The following is a 14423-nucleotide window of genomic DNA, read 5'->3' as shown; positions in this document are numbered from 1 at the left end:
CATATATACGTATATGTATATATATATATATATAAAGGACTTTTAAAATGTGAGTCACTATTTAAATATCAGCAATTATTAGGATCATCTATTTTAGTTGGAAATTATCAGGTTGGATCCTGATTTTACATGTGAATTTACATGTGAAAAACTGAGCCCCAGAGAGAGCAGGTCAAGGTCACACTGCTGTTAAATGTCAGGCCTCAAGATTCAAAGGACTGAAGGCTCAAGGAACATGTATTCATATTGTAGCCCTGACACTGCCTATGCAACTGTGAGAAGTTACTTAACGTTTTTAGACCTTAGTATCCTCATCTCTATTTAAGTAGGTATGATTTCATTTAACACCCACCCAGCCCTAACCTCAGCTCAGCTGATGAAAATCACAATAAGTAAGATCCAGATGTGGAAGTTTTAAATTAACTGTAGACATAAAGCTATCCAGTTCAGGGCATAGAAGAATCATTTTAATGAAGTGTAGACAAGTTTCCTTGATTGAATTGGAAAGAGATCTCGATAAAACACTTTATTATTATTCTCTTACTTTGTCTTACATTAACTAATCTGAAAGAGGGCAGGGTAGGTAGATACCAAATCCATGCTTTGTTCCTACATATGTGTAAAATGAAAGAGTTCTAAAAGATGACATTTAACATCTCTTAAACTTTAAATTTATGATCCTTTGATCTGGTGCCTTGAAATTGTGCCTTCTTTCTTGAACTCTAATTCTTCCAAGTAGTCATAATTATTATTATCAAGTGAATAGTGTATGCATGTCTATCTTTTGACCTAGTTTGCTCACTTTTTTCTCTGTTTTTAGAACAAAGCATTTAAAATTCCTGACCTAGTCTCCATACCTTCTGCCCCTCTTCAGGTCTGGATACTTATCTAAGTCCTGGGGCCTCCACAAAATAATGGAATGACCAAGATGAACTGTTGAGGTAAAAAGGGATCACAAAGTGATTATTGTTTAAAGCTCTCTCATTCTGCCTCATGGATTATTTACAACCTGGATATACTCTTTCACTCCTGAATCCTGTCATGATTATTGTAGTAAGTTCTACAATTCCTGACCTTGAGTCCAGGATAAAATTGGTTATATCATTTGTCTGCTCTCTGGTACCTCTGAAGGGCACTTTTACTTGTCTGCACAGAGTGTTTACTCCTGGCTGCCGTGACATATGACTGTTACATGGCAATCTGCCTAGCTGTTATGACCTCTTTGGGGACTTATAAGGGGGTTGTCATCATATTCATCCTAGATGATGACCAATGTAAAGATTTAAATTAATGACAGGATAGGTTCTACCTGAAAGTTAAGTAGTATTATTCAACTGTTAATGCCTTATTCCTTACTATTTCATGTTGCATTACCATTATAGATCTCCAGCCTCTTGGAATCCTGACCATGTGGGAAGAAAACATCACAAATGTCACTGAGTTCATTCTAGTGGGTTTCCCTACTACCTTCTGGCTTCAGATCCTGCTCTTCATCCTATTCCTTGGAACTTACCTGTTAGTATTGGTGGAGAATTTGGTCATCATCCTCACTGTCTGGACCAATGTTTCTCTCCACAAGCCCATGTACTACTTTCTTGGTACTATGTCCTTCCTGGAGATATGGTACATCACTGTCACTGTTCCCAAGATGCTAGCTGGCTTTCTCCTTCACCCCAACACCATCTCATTCTTGGGTTGCATGACTCAACTCTACTTCTTTCTTTCACTTGCCTGCACAGAATGTGTGCTCCTGGCTGCCATGGCATATGACCGTTATGTGGCCATCTGCCAACCACTCCACTACCCAGTCATCATGACTATAGACCTCTGTATTCAGCTGACTGCTAGCTCTTGGATATGTGGCTTCTCTATTGCTGTAATCAAGGTCTATTTTATCTCATGTGTCACCTTCTGTGGTAACAATGTGTTAAATCACTTTTTCTGTGATGTTTCTCCCATCCTCAAATTGGCCTGCAAGAACTTTTCCATGGCTGAGATGGTTGATTTTATCCTAGCCATTGTTATTCTCGTATTCCCTTTCTTAGCCACTGTTCTCTCCTATGGCTTCATTATATCCACTGTCCTGCGCATCCCCTCAGCTTCTGGACGGCAAAAAGCCTTTTCTACCTGTGGTTCCCACCTCACGGTGGTGATAATATTTTATATGGCTGTAATTTTCATGTATGTTCGGCCCAGAGCTATTGCTTCATTTAACTCCAACAAACTGATCTCAGCCATATATGTAGTATTTACACCTATGCTGAATCCCATCATTTATTGTCTAAGGAACCAGGAGGTCAAAGGTGCCATCAGAAAAACCCTGAGCAGCAGCTGGGCCAAATCCTAGGACATTCTTCATTTTGAAATCTTATTTATGAGTCAAATATGGTCCTGATAATCAAATTCACCTGAAATAGAGTAGTAACAGAAATAAAAGAAGACTTAGAAAAATGGAGAAATAGACATTATTCATGATTGTGTCAGATCAGTATAACAAACATGGAAAGATTAACCAAATGAATTTATAGGTTTATTATTATTCTAATCCAATATATAATTGGTTGCCATATGGACCTACTTTTAATAATTGAATTAATTTGGAAGCAGCAAAATTTCTAGAATTAAAGGGAAATAGCAAAAAACAACAACAACAAAACAAAAACAGGAGGAATGAAAAGATCCTAGAAGTTTTTCTATCTCCAAACAATACTATAAAGAAACATTTATGAAAACTATGTGGTAGTCATTATAAAATAGAAGAATAAGTCAGTAGGCTGTAATAATAGTGATACAAAAATAATAAGACTAACTCTATCCAACTATACAAATTTTGAGTGTAAGGAGATAGGGAAGGGTGAAATATTCTTCAATAAAAACAACTGGAAAAAACTATATAGCAGAAAGCATGTTTAGACCAGTTATGTACACTATATAACTATTTCCTCCTTAAATGTAAAATCACTTTAAAATTTAAAAAATGAAAGGAACTGTTACAACTCTGGTTAGAAGAGGTAAGAATTCTTAACTAATAAGTTGAGTCATTGCTGTTCCAAATTTTCTGGTGACTTAAATAAAGTCAGTATGGTTTGCCTTTGGACAAGTGGTTCGTCAGTACTATGCATCTAATATTCTCAGTACTGAAAAAATAAAAGTTTTACTTATGGAATGTATTTAGTTCTTAGTTAATTTTATGCAATGGAGTTTTTCTTTTGCTCAAAAGATTCTTATTAGCTTTTACCTCCAAGCCATTCAGCCAAGTTGTGATAGACATTCAGATCTTTTGCATGTTATGGTCCTTAGTAGATCTCATTTTCTTTCAGATGGAGAGCTTTCTCAAGTGGTTTTGGATATAGTGATGAGATGCCCCCTAACCAAAGAGTTGTACTTAATACTGTGCATCTTGCCTTTAGTAATGATATGCTTCTTGTGGCTGCTACTGCAACAATTTGGATAAGATCATTACTCAGAAATGAAAAATCAGTTTTCACAGAGGTTTTGTTTTTGGAACTGGGCTTAGTTTATATATTTTGTTCATGTAAAGGCACTGTTTATAGTTAATAAGATCCAATGGGATAATATTTGTAAAACTCTTAGCACAATGTCTGTCTTAAAAAACACTTAAATTTATTCCAACCATCCAACAAGGGATTGAAGTATTCATTAAACAGACAAATTTGATTATATGATACCAAGAGCTTTTTGTGAACAAAGGAAATTGAAAAAAGAAATTGCCATGTGGTGGAAGGGTTCAGCTTCATATTCAGTATCTCTGGGAAAAAAAGCATGTATCCAAGATATATAGGGAATTACTATGTCTGTGTGTGTATATATATATATATATATATGTATGTATATGTTAATTGTATCAATATATGAGTATATGTACATATATGTATATATGTCAGAGAGGGGGCTATTAGAGTCAATGTCCAATAGATAAATGACTAACAGCTAGGAAACTTTTCAAAAGAAGAAATTCAAATAACAGTCATAAGAAAAGTATCCCAAATCATGAGATAAATGCAAATGAAAACAATTCTGAAATTTCAGCTGACGTTCACTGAATTGGTAAAGATGGAAAAAAGAAATAGACAGTATTTCATAAAAAGACTTAGAAGGCAAGCATACTAATACTCTGCCAATGGAACTATACATTGTTCCTCAGAAGCTCAAAAATTAATTCAAATTATTGAAAATTTTATAAATTTTTATATGTTTTGGCTGAGACTATTAGGTTAATGTACTTTGTATTTCGATGAAAGTACTAAAAGCCCCACCTATGTAGCAACATATTCTTAACAAAACTTTTGTTAGCAAAAATATCAGAAACAAAATGAATAATATTCCACTGGGGAATTGCTGAATGAATTATGATTTGTTAATGCAATGGACTAGACTTGTATGTTAAAAACAATGCCTTTGGGGAATTCAGAGAAACACAGGATAATGTGAATGTATTGATTCAGAGAAAAGTAAGCAGAAGGATGAGAGTGTGTGTGTGTGTGTGTGTGTGTGTGTGTGTGTGTGTAGTTGGAGAAAAAAATAACTGCAAGTATATACATTTTAAAAACACATAAAAAATCAACTAAGCACAAACTACCTACAGTTAATTGTTAATGACATGTCTCCCCACTGCCCACCAAGTAAAGGGGAGAAGGAACACTACAGAAGGAGAATATTGTATTTAGTAACAGTTATAGTTGTTTTACTTGACTTTTTCTTTGTTACAAGGAAATCAATTAAAGGGTTATATCAAGAAATTATTAGAGAGATCTTGATCACTGACATATGTAAAACCCAGTGGAACTGGTCATTGGCTACAGGAAGGGAGGGGGAAGAGGAGAGGGAAAGAACAGGAATCATGTAGCCATGGAAAAATATTCTAAATTAAATAATTAAATAATTTTTAAAAATAAAAAACTAAATTAAGAAATGACTAGAATATTTATAAAAAACAATAAAACTTATAAAAATATGTTGTTTTATTATCATTAGGCATTTTGAAGCCACCAGGTCAATTTCTTTTTTCTTCTCCATAATGCTTAGATAAGGTATGAAATCCAGATTTGGGAGGCATACACAGACCATACTTCCAGATCATACAGAATAAAAGTCTATTGAAACCTTCCTGTCTGTGGTTTCTTGGTATATAATATGGAGTAGTGGGATTACTGGTTTGATGTGTAACAACACTTCAGTGACTTGTTTAGATTCATTTCCCACCCAATGAACTCCCCTGGACACATCATGCCCCAAGGAACCTCAACATCTGGCAACATCCCTTCAGTCTGGATACTCATATTTCTTTGGTATCTTCTTCTCCTACTCTATTTTCCCAACCTATTTCTGTTGAAGAGTAGAGTAGAGAGTTTCTCCCCAAACCCCAATTAAGGAGGTTATCCAAGCCAGTCATTTCCCACCCACTACAGCTGCACTCCTATAGACAATCCAACATGTCTCCAAACCAAGTTTTTTCCTCCCCTCCAACCCACCCTGGTCTTTTTAACTTCCTTTTGCATGCTGTTTTCTGTCATTAGATTTTAAGTTTTTTGAGTGCAGGGACTGTCTTCATTTTTATTATTTGTATCCCCAGTACTTAGAACTTAGTGCCTGGCATGTATTTAGTGTTTAATAAATGTTTATGTCTGGCCAACTTACGCCATTTGGTTTTCTGAAATGGTTGGAACAATTCACAGGTTCACCAACAGTTCATTAAGGTATCTGTCTTCACACAGTCCCTCCAGTATTGATGCTCTATTTTAGGGTATGTAACAATAAAAGGGAGTTTCTGCCAAAACTGTAATAATAAAGAGAGCCTGTAACCAATGTTTGGTAGAGGGGAGATAGAGAAATTCTATGACGTGAGACACTCTTGTATCTCTCCCCTCCCACTGAATATACACTGGGAGACTTTGAGGAGGTGTCACCCTGAAACTGGGTGACCTAGATGGTCATACTGCACCACAGAAGTTGGGGGCAAGGCTTCCCTATAAGATGAGGTATATGGTACCCCAATCTGATTCTGAATGAGGGCAGGGTTCACACAAGCCTCCCCTGAGGTCAGTCAACTTTGCAGTGGGTAGTCTGGCTTCAAGATGGAGGCAGCTATACCAAGATGTGGTTCCCCTCCACCTCGTTGTCTCTCAGGCACTCTGGAACGCTATCTAACTAATAAATGGCTTTTATTAATCACAGTTTAGGGGTTGGGGAAAGGGGTGGAGGGCAGAGGGATTTGGGGGTGCCTGCTTCTCTATTTCTATGGGGTCCATCACTTGGGTGGGTGGGTACCTTTGGGGTTCCCACTCCCAAGCATCTTCCCTTGCCTCTTCTCCTTCTATTTCTATTTCTATTTCTATTTCTATTTCTATTATTTCTATCCTTTCTATAATTATAAGTTAGACTGGAAAGGGTCTTTCAGCAAGGTTAGATAATGGAGGAAGGAGACTAAGAGATTGCTCCCAAAATGGAGTCCAAACACTTAGCTCTCTCAATGGTTGAAGTCTTGATGGGTGAGATGCGATGGAATCTTTGATGAGGGAATCAGGGTTTCAATGTTCAAAGAAAGATCCTCAGGAAGCCCTCAGGACTGGATTTGAGCTGAGATATCCTCCGCCATAACCCTTTTCCTCCTCTTCCTTCCTCCCGAGAATTAACCAGAATCCTCTCTGGTCTCAGCTGTCATCAATTGTCACCAACTATCAGTCACTCCTCTGGCTCCTTTTGTCCCATCCTCCTTGCACAAATCCCATCCTTACAGTACCCCGGTTTTGTGTGGTGGGACTTTTTCCAAAAGTTCCACTTAATTCATGCATCACTATTTCCTATTCCTACCTTATGTTCCCCCTCCCTCCAAAATAATAAATCCTTATCTTATCTTATCACTATACTAATTATCTATCTATTCCTATTCTAAGATGGGCTTTGAAGGGGTTGGAAGGGGGATGGGGGTTACAATTTAATAATATTTACAGGGTGTAAAACAATTTTGTAACGAGAAAATTTTCCCATTGAACACAATGTCTAAGTTTACAGTGTAACAATTTTCTTATCCTTAAACCCTTCTAAGTTATTATTTAACCCATTTATGACTTTAACAGAATTTTAACTTGTTTCTACTTTTAATATATGTCTATCAAGTAATGCAATACAATTATATCTTATTCTTAGCTGTTATCAAATTTTGTTTAAACTACCTATGATTTAAATGCAATGTTAGTTTTTATATAGAGAATCTATTTTAGAATGTTAGTTTTCTTAGTTATCTATCCAACAATACTTATATATTTTATTCTTGTGCTTTCCTTACACTAGCTTGCTAAAAAAATGTGAACTTCCCTAGCCCTTTTTGCACTTTCCCTTATCTGCTAAATTATCTGCTAAATTGTTAGTATGCTACAGTATCTACATGGTTAGGGACTATTATTTACAATTCTACTCTACTTTTCCAACCTATGTTACAGGAATATATACAATTTACATTATTTACACTATTATATATTTGTACAAACATTAGTTCTGCATATCAATGTTAATAAAACAAGGAAATCACTTGATCTTCTTATATGGTTAAAATCTTATGGAACTTGCAACTATTTACATTATAGACATATATACATTTTATATTTACACAATCTTCAGACACTCGCTTATTTACATGAGGTCTCAACTAGATATCAGTTTTGTGTTGTTTTTTGTGTTCTCTTTATGTACTGTGCATGCAAAATACTCACTCTTGTTTTCAGAGTTGTAAATTTTCTTCAAATTGTCTATAGATTTCTCTTGTGTCTTGATGCTATGTATTGTGGTTGCATTTTCTCTAAAGTGAGAGGTTAATTTGTGTTATTGCCGTACCATAGTCTTACATAAACCATTTCCTTCCGTCCTCTTCTTTGTGCAATTGTCCATTTTAGCTACCATATTTGTGTCATAAAAGGAATTTGGTAGGACTCCTTCTTTGCTTATCATATCAAATAATTTGTATAGTATTGGGATGAGTTGCTCTTTGAATGTCTGATAGAATTCACTTGTGAATCCATCAGGCCCTGGTGATTTTTTCTTAGGGAGTTCTTTGATGGCTTGTTCAATTTCTTTTTCTGATATGGGATTATTTAGGTATTCCATTTCTCCTGCTGTTAATCTAGACAGTTTATATTTTTGCAAATATTCATCCATATCTCCTAAATTGTTATATTTATTGCCATATAATTGAGCAAAATAGTTTTTAATGATTGCCTTAATTTCCTCTTCATTAGAGGTGAGGTGTCCCTTTTCATCTTTGATATTGTAAATTTGGTTTTCTTCTTTCCTTTTTTTTATTAGATTGACTAGTACTTTGTCTATTTTATCTGTTTTTTCAAAGTACCAACTTCTAGTCTTATTTATTAATTCAATAGTTCTTTTACTTTTGATTTTATTAATTTCTCCCTTGATTTTTAGTATTTCTAATTTAGTTTCCATCTGTGGATTTTTAATTTGCTCGCTTTCTAATTTTTTGAGTTGCATGCCCAATTCATTAATCTCTGCCCTCCTTAATTTGTTAATATATGCACTCGAGGATATACATTTCCCCCTGAGTACTGCCTTGGCCACATCCCACAGAGTTTGGTAGGATGTCTCATCATTGTCATTTTCTTCAATGAAATTATTGATTGTTTCTATGATTCCTTCTTTGACAAATTGGTTTTGGAGAATCATATTAATTAATTTCAAATTAGTTTTTGATTTTCCTGTCCAGGTGCCCTTACTAATTATTATTTTTATTGCATTATGATCTGAGAAGGTTACATTTATTATTTCTGCTCGTTGGCATTTGTTTGCAATGGTTCTATGCCCTATAACATGGTCAATCTTTGTGAATGTGCCATGTGCAGCTGAAAAGAAGGTGTATTGCTTTTTGTCCCTATTTATTTTTCTCCACATATCAATTAAATCTAATTTTTCTAGGACTTCATTCACCTCTCTTACCTCTTTCATATTTATTTTTCGGTTTGATTTATCTAGATCTGAAAGAGGAATATTTAGATCTCCCACTATTATGGTTTTACTATCTATTTCCTTCTTGAGCTCTGCCAGTTTCTCCTTAATGAATTTGGATGCTATGCCACTTGGTGCATATATATTGAGCAGTGTTATTTCCTCATTTTTTATACTGCCTTTAATCAGGATGTAATGACCTGCCCTGTCTTTTTTAATCATATCTATTTTTACTTTGGCTTTGTCAGAAATCATAATAGCCACTCCTGCCTTCTTTTTCTCATTTGATGGCCAAAAGATTTTGCTCAAGCCCCGAACCTTAAACTTGTGTATGTCCACCCGTCTCATATGTATTTCTTGTAGACAACATATGGTAGGATTTTGGTTTCTAATCCACTCTGCTATTTGCTTCCGTTTTATGACCGAATTCATCCCATTCACATTCAGAGTTATAATCATCAGCTGTGCATTTGCTGATATTTTCGTTTCCTCCCCTATTCCTACCCCTTCTCCTTAAACTATTTCCTTTAAAACCAGTGGTTTGCTATTAAGACTCTATCCTTTATCCCCTCCCTTGACTAACTTCCCTTTCTACCCCCTCTCTTATTTCCCCCCCTTTTTGTTTTTAATGGCCTTATGAATTCCCTCCCCCTTCTTCTCCCCTCCCTTTTTTTGACCTCCCCACTCCCCTGTTTCCCTTGATTTATCCCTTCTGACTTTCTCAGAAGGGTTAGATAGGAGTTTTATGTCCCAATGGATAGTATAGTTACTCTTCCCTCTCCAGGTTGATTACACTGAGAGTAAGGTTTGATTATTACCTCTTAATGTTCTCTTCCTCTCCTTCTTATAATAGTATTTGTCCCCTCTCCTTCCCATGCCCTCTTTGTGTGTACTGTAATATCCTATTTTTCTTATTCATTCAAGTTTCTCTTGGTGTCCCCTGCTATTCACCCCCTCTTTCCCATCCCCCATGCCATCTTAGATTATTTAGTGTTCCACCCTCACCCTGTGAATTATTCTTCTGATTACTATAATAGTGAATACTATAATAGTGAATAGAGTTCACTACAGAGAATTATACATAACTTTTCTCTACATAGGAATACTGATAATTAGATCTTACTGAGGCCCTTAAAAAGGCAAATTTAAAAATTATAAGTTTTCTTTCTTTCCCCTCTGTTTCTTATTTACCTTTTCATGTTTCTCTCGATTTTTGTGGTTGGATATCAAACTTTCCATTTAGCCCTGGTCTTTTCTGTGCAAATACCTGGAATTCTTCAATTTTGTTGAATGCCCATACTTTCCCCTTGAAATATATAGTCAATTTTGATGGGTAGTTGATCCGTGGTTGCAGGCCCAGCTCTCTTGCCTTTCTGAATATTGTCTTCCAGGCCTTACGGTCTTTTAGCGTGGAGGCTGCCAGATCCTGTGTGATCCTGATTGGTGTTCCTTGATATTTGAATTGTCTTTTTCTGACTTCTTGTAAGATTTTTTCTTTTGCTTGAAAGCTCTTGAATTTGGCAATTATATTTCTGGGTGTTTTCTTTTCTTGATCGAATGCTGCAGGTGTTCTATGAATCCTTTCAATATCTATATTGCCCTCTTGTTGTAGGACTTCAGGGCAATTTCGCTGAATAATTTCTTTTACTATGGAGTCCAGGTTTCTATTAATTTCTGGTTTTTCTGGAAGACCAATTATTCTCAAATTGTCTCTTCTAGACTGGTTTTCTTGGTCTGTCACTCTCTCATTGAGATATTTCATATTTCCTTCTATTTTTTCAGTCTTTTGACTTTGTTTTATTTGTTCTTGTTGTCTTGAGAGATCATTAGCTTCTAATTGCTCAATTCTAGCCTTTAGGGACTGGTTTTCAGCTATGATCTTTTGGTTTTCTTTTTCGATTTGGTTCAATTTGCTTATCAGTTGATTTGATTTCTGAGCCTCACTTTCCAATTGCAAGATTCTACCTTTTAAACTGTTATTTTCTTGCCAGATCTCTTCCATCTTCCCCAGAATCTCAGTTTTGAACTCTTCCATAGCTTGTGAGGAGTTTTCCTTATTTGAGGAGGGTCCGGATGCTTGTTTGTTCTCCTCCTCTGTTTGCTCGGTTGTCTGGATTTTCTCTGTTTAAAAGTTGTCACGTGTTAAAGACTTCTTTTTCTTGTTGTTTATCTTTTTCTTCTGAACTTCCTGAGTCTGGGTAACCATCATTAGCCCAGCAGCTTCTCAGCTTTATCCTCAAGCTCGGTGTCTGTCCACGGTCTTTTGGCTCCTGAGGTCTGAGTTCTGGTTTTTTCCAAGGTAAAGTCCCCTGGTGGGCCCCCTTGCTTGATCCTCTGCCAGAGGTTCTTTTACAAGTCTCAGGGCACTGCTTCCACAGTCATATACTCGTCTACGCTGATTCCCCACTCAGGGTTTCAGAGCTTTAGCTCGTGGCTGTGTCTGCCTCCTCCCACGCCTCTGCTGCTCCAGCACTCAGAGTTCGCGTGCGTTCTTTGGCTTTTGGGGGTCCCAAATCTTGCTGCTCTCAGGAACAGGCCCTGGAGCTGCCAATGACTTGATGGGTGCCCCAAACTTGCTCTATTTCTTTTTAACTGGCTTCGGCGCTATAGGTGGTGTGTGTGGTAGGGGTGGGGGTGGGGTGGTTGCTCAGCCCGCGATTTAGTGAGAGCTGTTTCACCCCTTTATAGCATGGAAATGTCCCCATTCCATGTACCTTCCATGCTGCACCCTGTTGTGGGGTTCCTCAGTTCGTCTGGACTTGTTTTTATGTCCCCTTGAGGAGTCTTGTGTGTTTCGGTCAGGAGAGGTTAAGAGCTGCTTGTTACTCTGACGCCATCTTAACCCGGAACCAACCTGTTGTTATCTTGATTGTTACCCTGACTTGGCTGTATTATTTTCTGGATTGATTCATTGTTGTGTGTGAGTGATTCCTCTATTTGGTTAGCTTTTAAGCATTTAGAATTCTCTCCAGGTGGAGGCATTCCTGAAGTAACACAAGCCTATAAGTTTGGAAGCTTTTGAATCAAGGTTTTTCTCAGATATTTTTGGCTTAAAGTCTTTTACTGTTGGGTTTAAGTTTGAATGTCCTAGTATGTCAATGCAATTTTTTACTCTGTTAACCTTTTCATGTGCCAAGTCTCTTGGAGGTTTGCTTGTGTCAGTGCTTAAGGATAATGCTCTTTCCTTCTCAATGGTCCTTATTGTAAGTTGCTTTGCAGTTTCTTTCACATTGTAAAAGGGGAAACTAGCTATTCAAGGTATGGTCGCCAGAAATTGATGAACTCGATTTCAAAATAAAATAGACCCAAGCTTTCAACATGACTTTTATGGTGGTTTATTTACAATTAGGAAGGTTGAAGGTAGGTAAATTGAGAGAAACTCTGGCCTGGACCCAAGGCCCGAACCAGGTAGGAATTTAGAGGCCCCAGCAAAGGGGCACAGAAGTTAATTAAACAAGGCTTCTAGCCACAGGGCCTCCTCTAAGAAGAGAGGTCTCCTTGAGGCTAGGGCCTCCAGAAACGCCAAGGGAAGAGAAAGAGAGTCAGTCTAACTTACCCACATGACAATTCAAAGGGAAGCAGTCTGAGATCTCACCAGAGATCCTTCCACACCAAGTTAAAAGCTCCAACTGCCTCCACAGGAAATTACCATCATATTTAAAAGAGAGCATCTTTTGTCACTTCCTGCATCTACCTCCAATTTCAAGTTGACAAATGGCAACCTCAAAACTGTTTTGGACTGCCCAAAGGGCAGTCCCTTGTTTTTGATTTGTCACTTACTATCACATGTGGGTCATAGACCTCCTCCTCCCCACTTAATTCTGAGTTGGGTGGGGTGACATTATTTCTGGTGCCTAGAGTCTAAACAATAAATGAAGGTGAGCTAATTCCATTTACACAATCCCCTCTGATGATCCTTGGGTGCCTAGTCACCCCAAGTGATCACTTTACATAATCATCTTGTACCCACAAAGGTCTTCTAACCACAATAGTTAGAGATAAGAGGGGAATTGAAGAGAGAGAAAGCAAAACAAATGTTTTGCTAGGCGCATTGACAAAATAACAATTGGGGGCAGTCCCCTATTGGCATAAAAAATGTATATTCAAAGTAACTGTTAAACCCTGATAAGTTCAATCACTTGTACCCCAAAGTTCATTCTGGAACTCTTGACACAATGTAGATTCTTCAGGCATCTTTCTGCAAACAGTTCATTCTCTGAATTAAGAGTCACCAAGCTTCTTTCCCTGAAAATTTTTCTTGAACAAAAAATTAAATCTTGGATTTTATAAAAATACAATATCATTGTCTGTCTGTGTGTGAAACTGCTCAGAACACCCATTTAAGCTTACCTCTTGAATTGTTGCATTTGGATTTGTCATTAGTTTATCTTTTTGTGTATTTTCTATCTTTATGCTATGATCTTGTGTATCTGGAACGTTCTTAACATTAAGTGTTGAGGATTTTTAAGTTTAAATCTGCTGTTACTGGTACTTTGCATGTTGCAATCTCCCTATCATTTGTTAGTGCTATAGTCATTATGTTTGGTTTAAAGTCTGGTGTAAATGCCTTTGTATTTTTCTCCTTTCTCTTTGAATCATTGTCTTTTATCCCATAAATTTTGTTTTTGATTTCTATTGCATCCCTGATCTTTTGATTCTCTTCTTCTATTTGATCCCTAGATTTAATCTTTGCTTTTTCATTTACATAGTTTATTTCCATGCCCAAGTCTCTTATATAATAGTTTTTATGTCTTTTCCCATTGCCACACCCTTTGGGCTTTCCCTTATGTTGCCAGGCTATTTCCTGGCATCATAAGGTATCATGTTTTCTCGTTAGTACTTGGGAATAACAAGGTTTTGTGCCCTGCAATATGTACTTTTGCATAGTCTACAGGTTGGGAGCATGCTGACTAGATGATGCACAAATCCCATCCTTACAGATACTTTGAGGAAATTTCTGAATATGAGGTGAAACCTCAGCTATTTAAATATTTAAATTTCTACTAGTAATTCAAAACATGATTTCAAATTATCTTGGGTAATTTGAATTTCTTTTGAAAACTCTTCAGTCAGATGTGGTGGTTCATAGCTGTCATCCTTCCAATCATGAAGGCTTAGGCTAGAGGAGTGTTTGAGCTCAGGAGAACTGAGCTTCCATGGTCTAAAATGATCAGGTGTCTACACTAAATTCAATACCTATAAATTGAGGTTCTGTGAGAAAGGGAGTCATCATGTTCACATGAGTGAAACAGCTCATGTCAAAAATAGAGAAATTCAAAGTTCCTGTGCTGACTAATCCATAAGAAACCATTAAACGTTTCTCCTGGGCAAGATAAGGAGAGGAAGGAAGGAAGGAAGGAAGGAAGGAAGGAAGGAAGGAAGGAAGGAAGGAAGGAAGAGAAGGGAAGAAGGAAGGAAGAGAAGGGAAGAAGATAGGGAAGGAAGAAGGA

General features: G+C 36.9%; 1 pseudogene; it reads left to right on the top strand.

The window, feature by feature from the left end:
* Positions 1-1408: 1408 nt before the first annotated feature.
* On the top strand, positions 1409-2364 carry LOC123233486 (annotated as a pseudogene).
* Positions 2365-14423: the final 12059 nt, after the last annotated feature.

Source organism: Gracilinanus agilis, chromosome 2 (assembly GCF_016433145.1).
Source record: "Gracilinanus agilis isolate LMUSP501 chromosome 2, AgileGrace, whole genome shotgun sequence".
Classification (NCBI taxonomy): Eukaryota; Metazoa; Chordata; class Mammalia; order Didelphimorphia; family Didelphidae; genus Gracilinanus; species Gracilinanus agilis.
The sequence above is the reverse complement of the archived record's forward strand: the minus strand, read 5'-3'. Positions and strand labels throughout refer to the sequence as shown.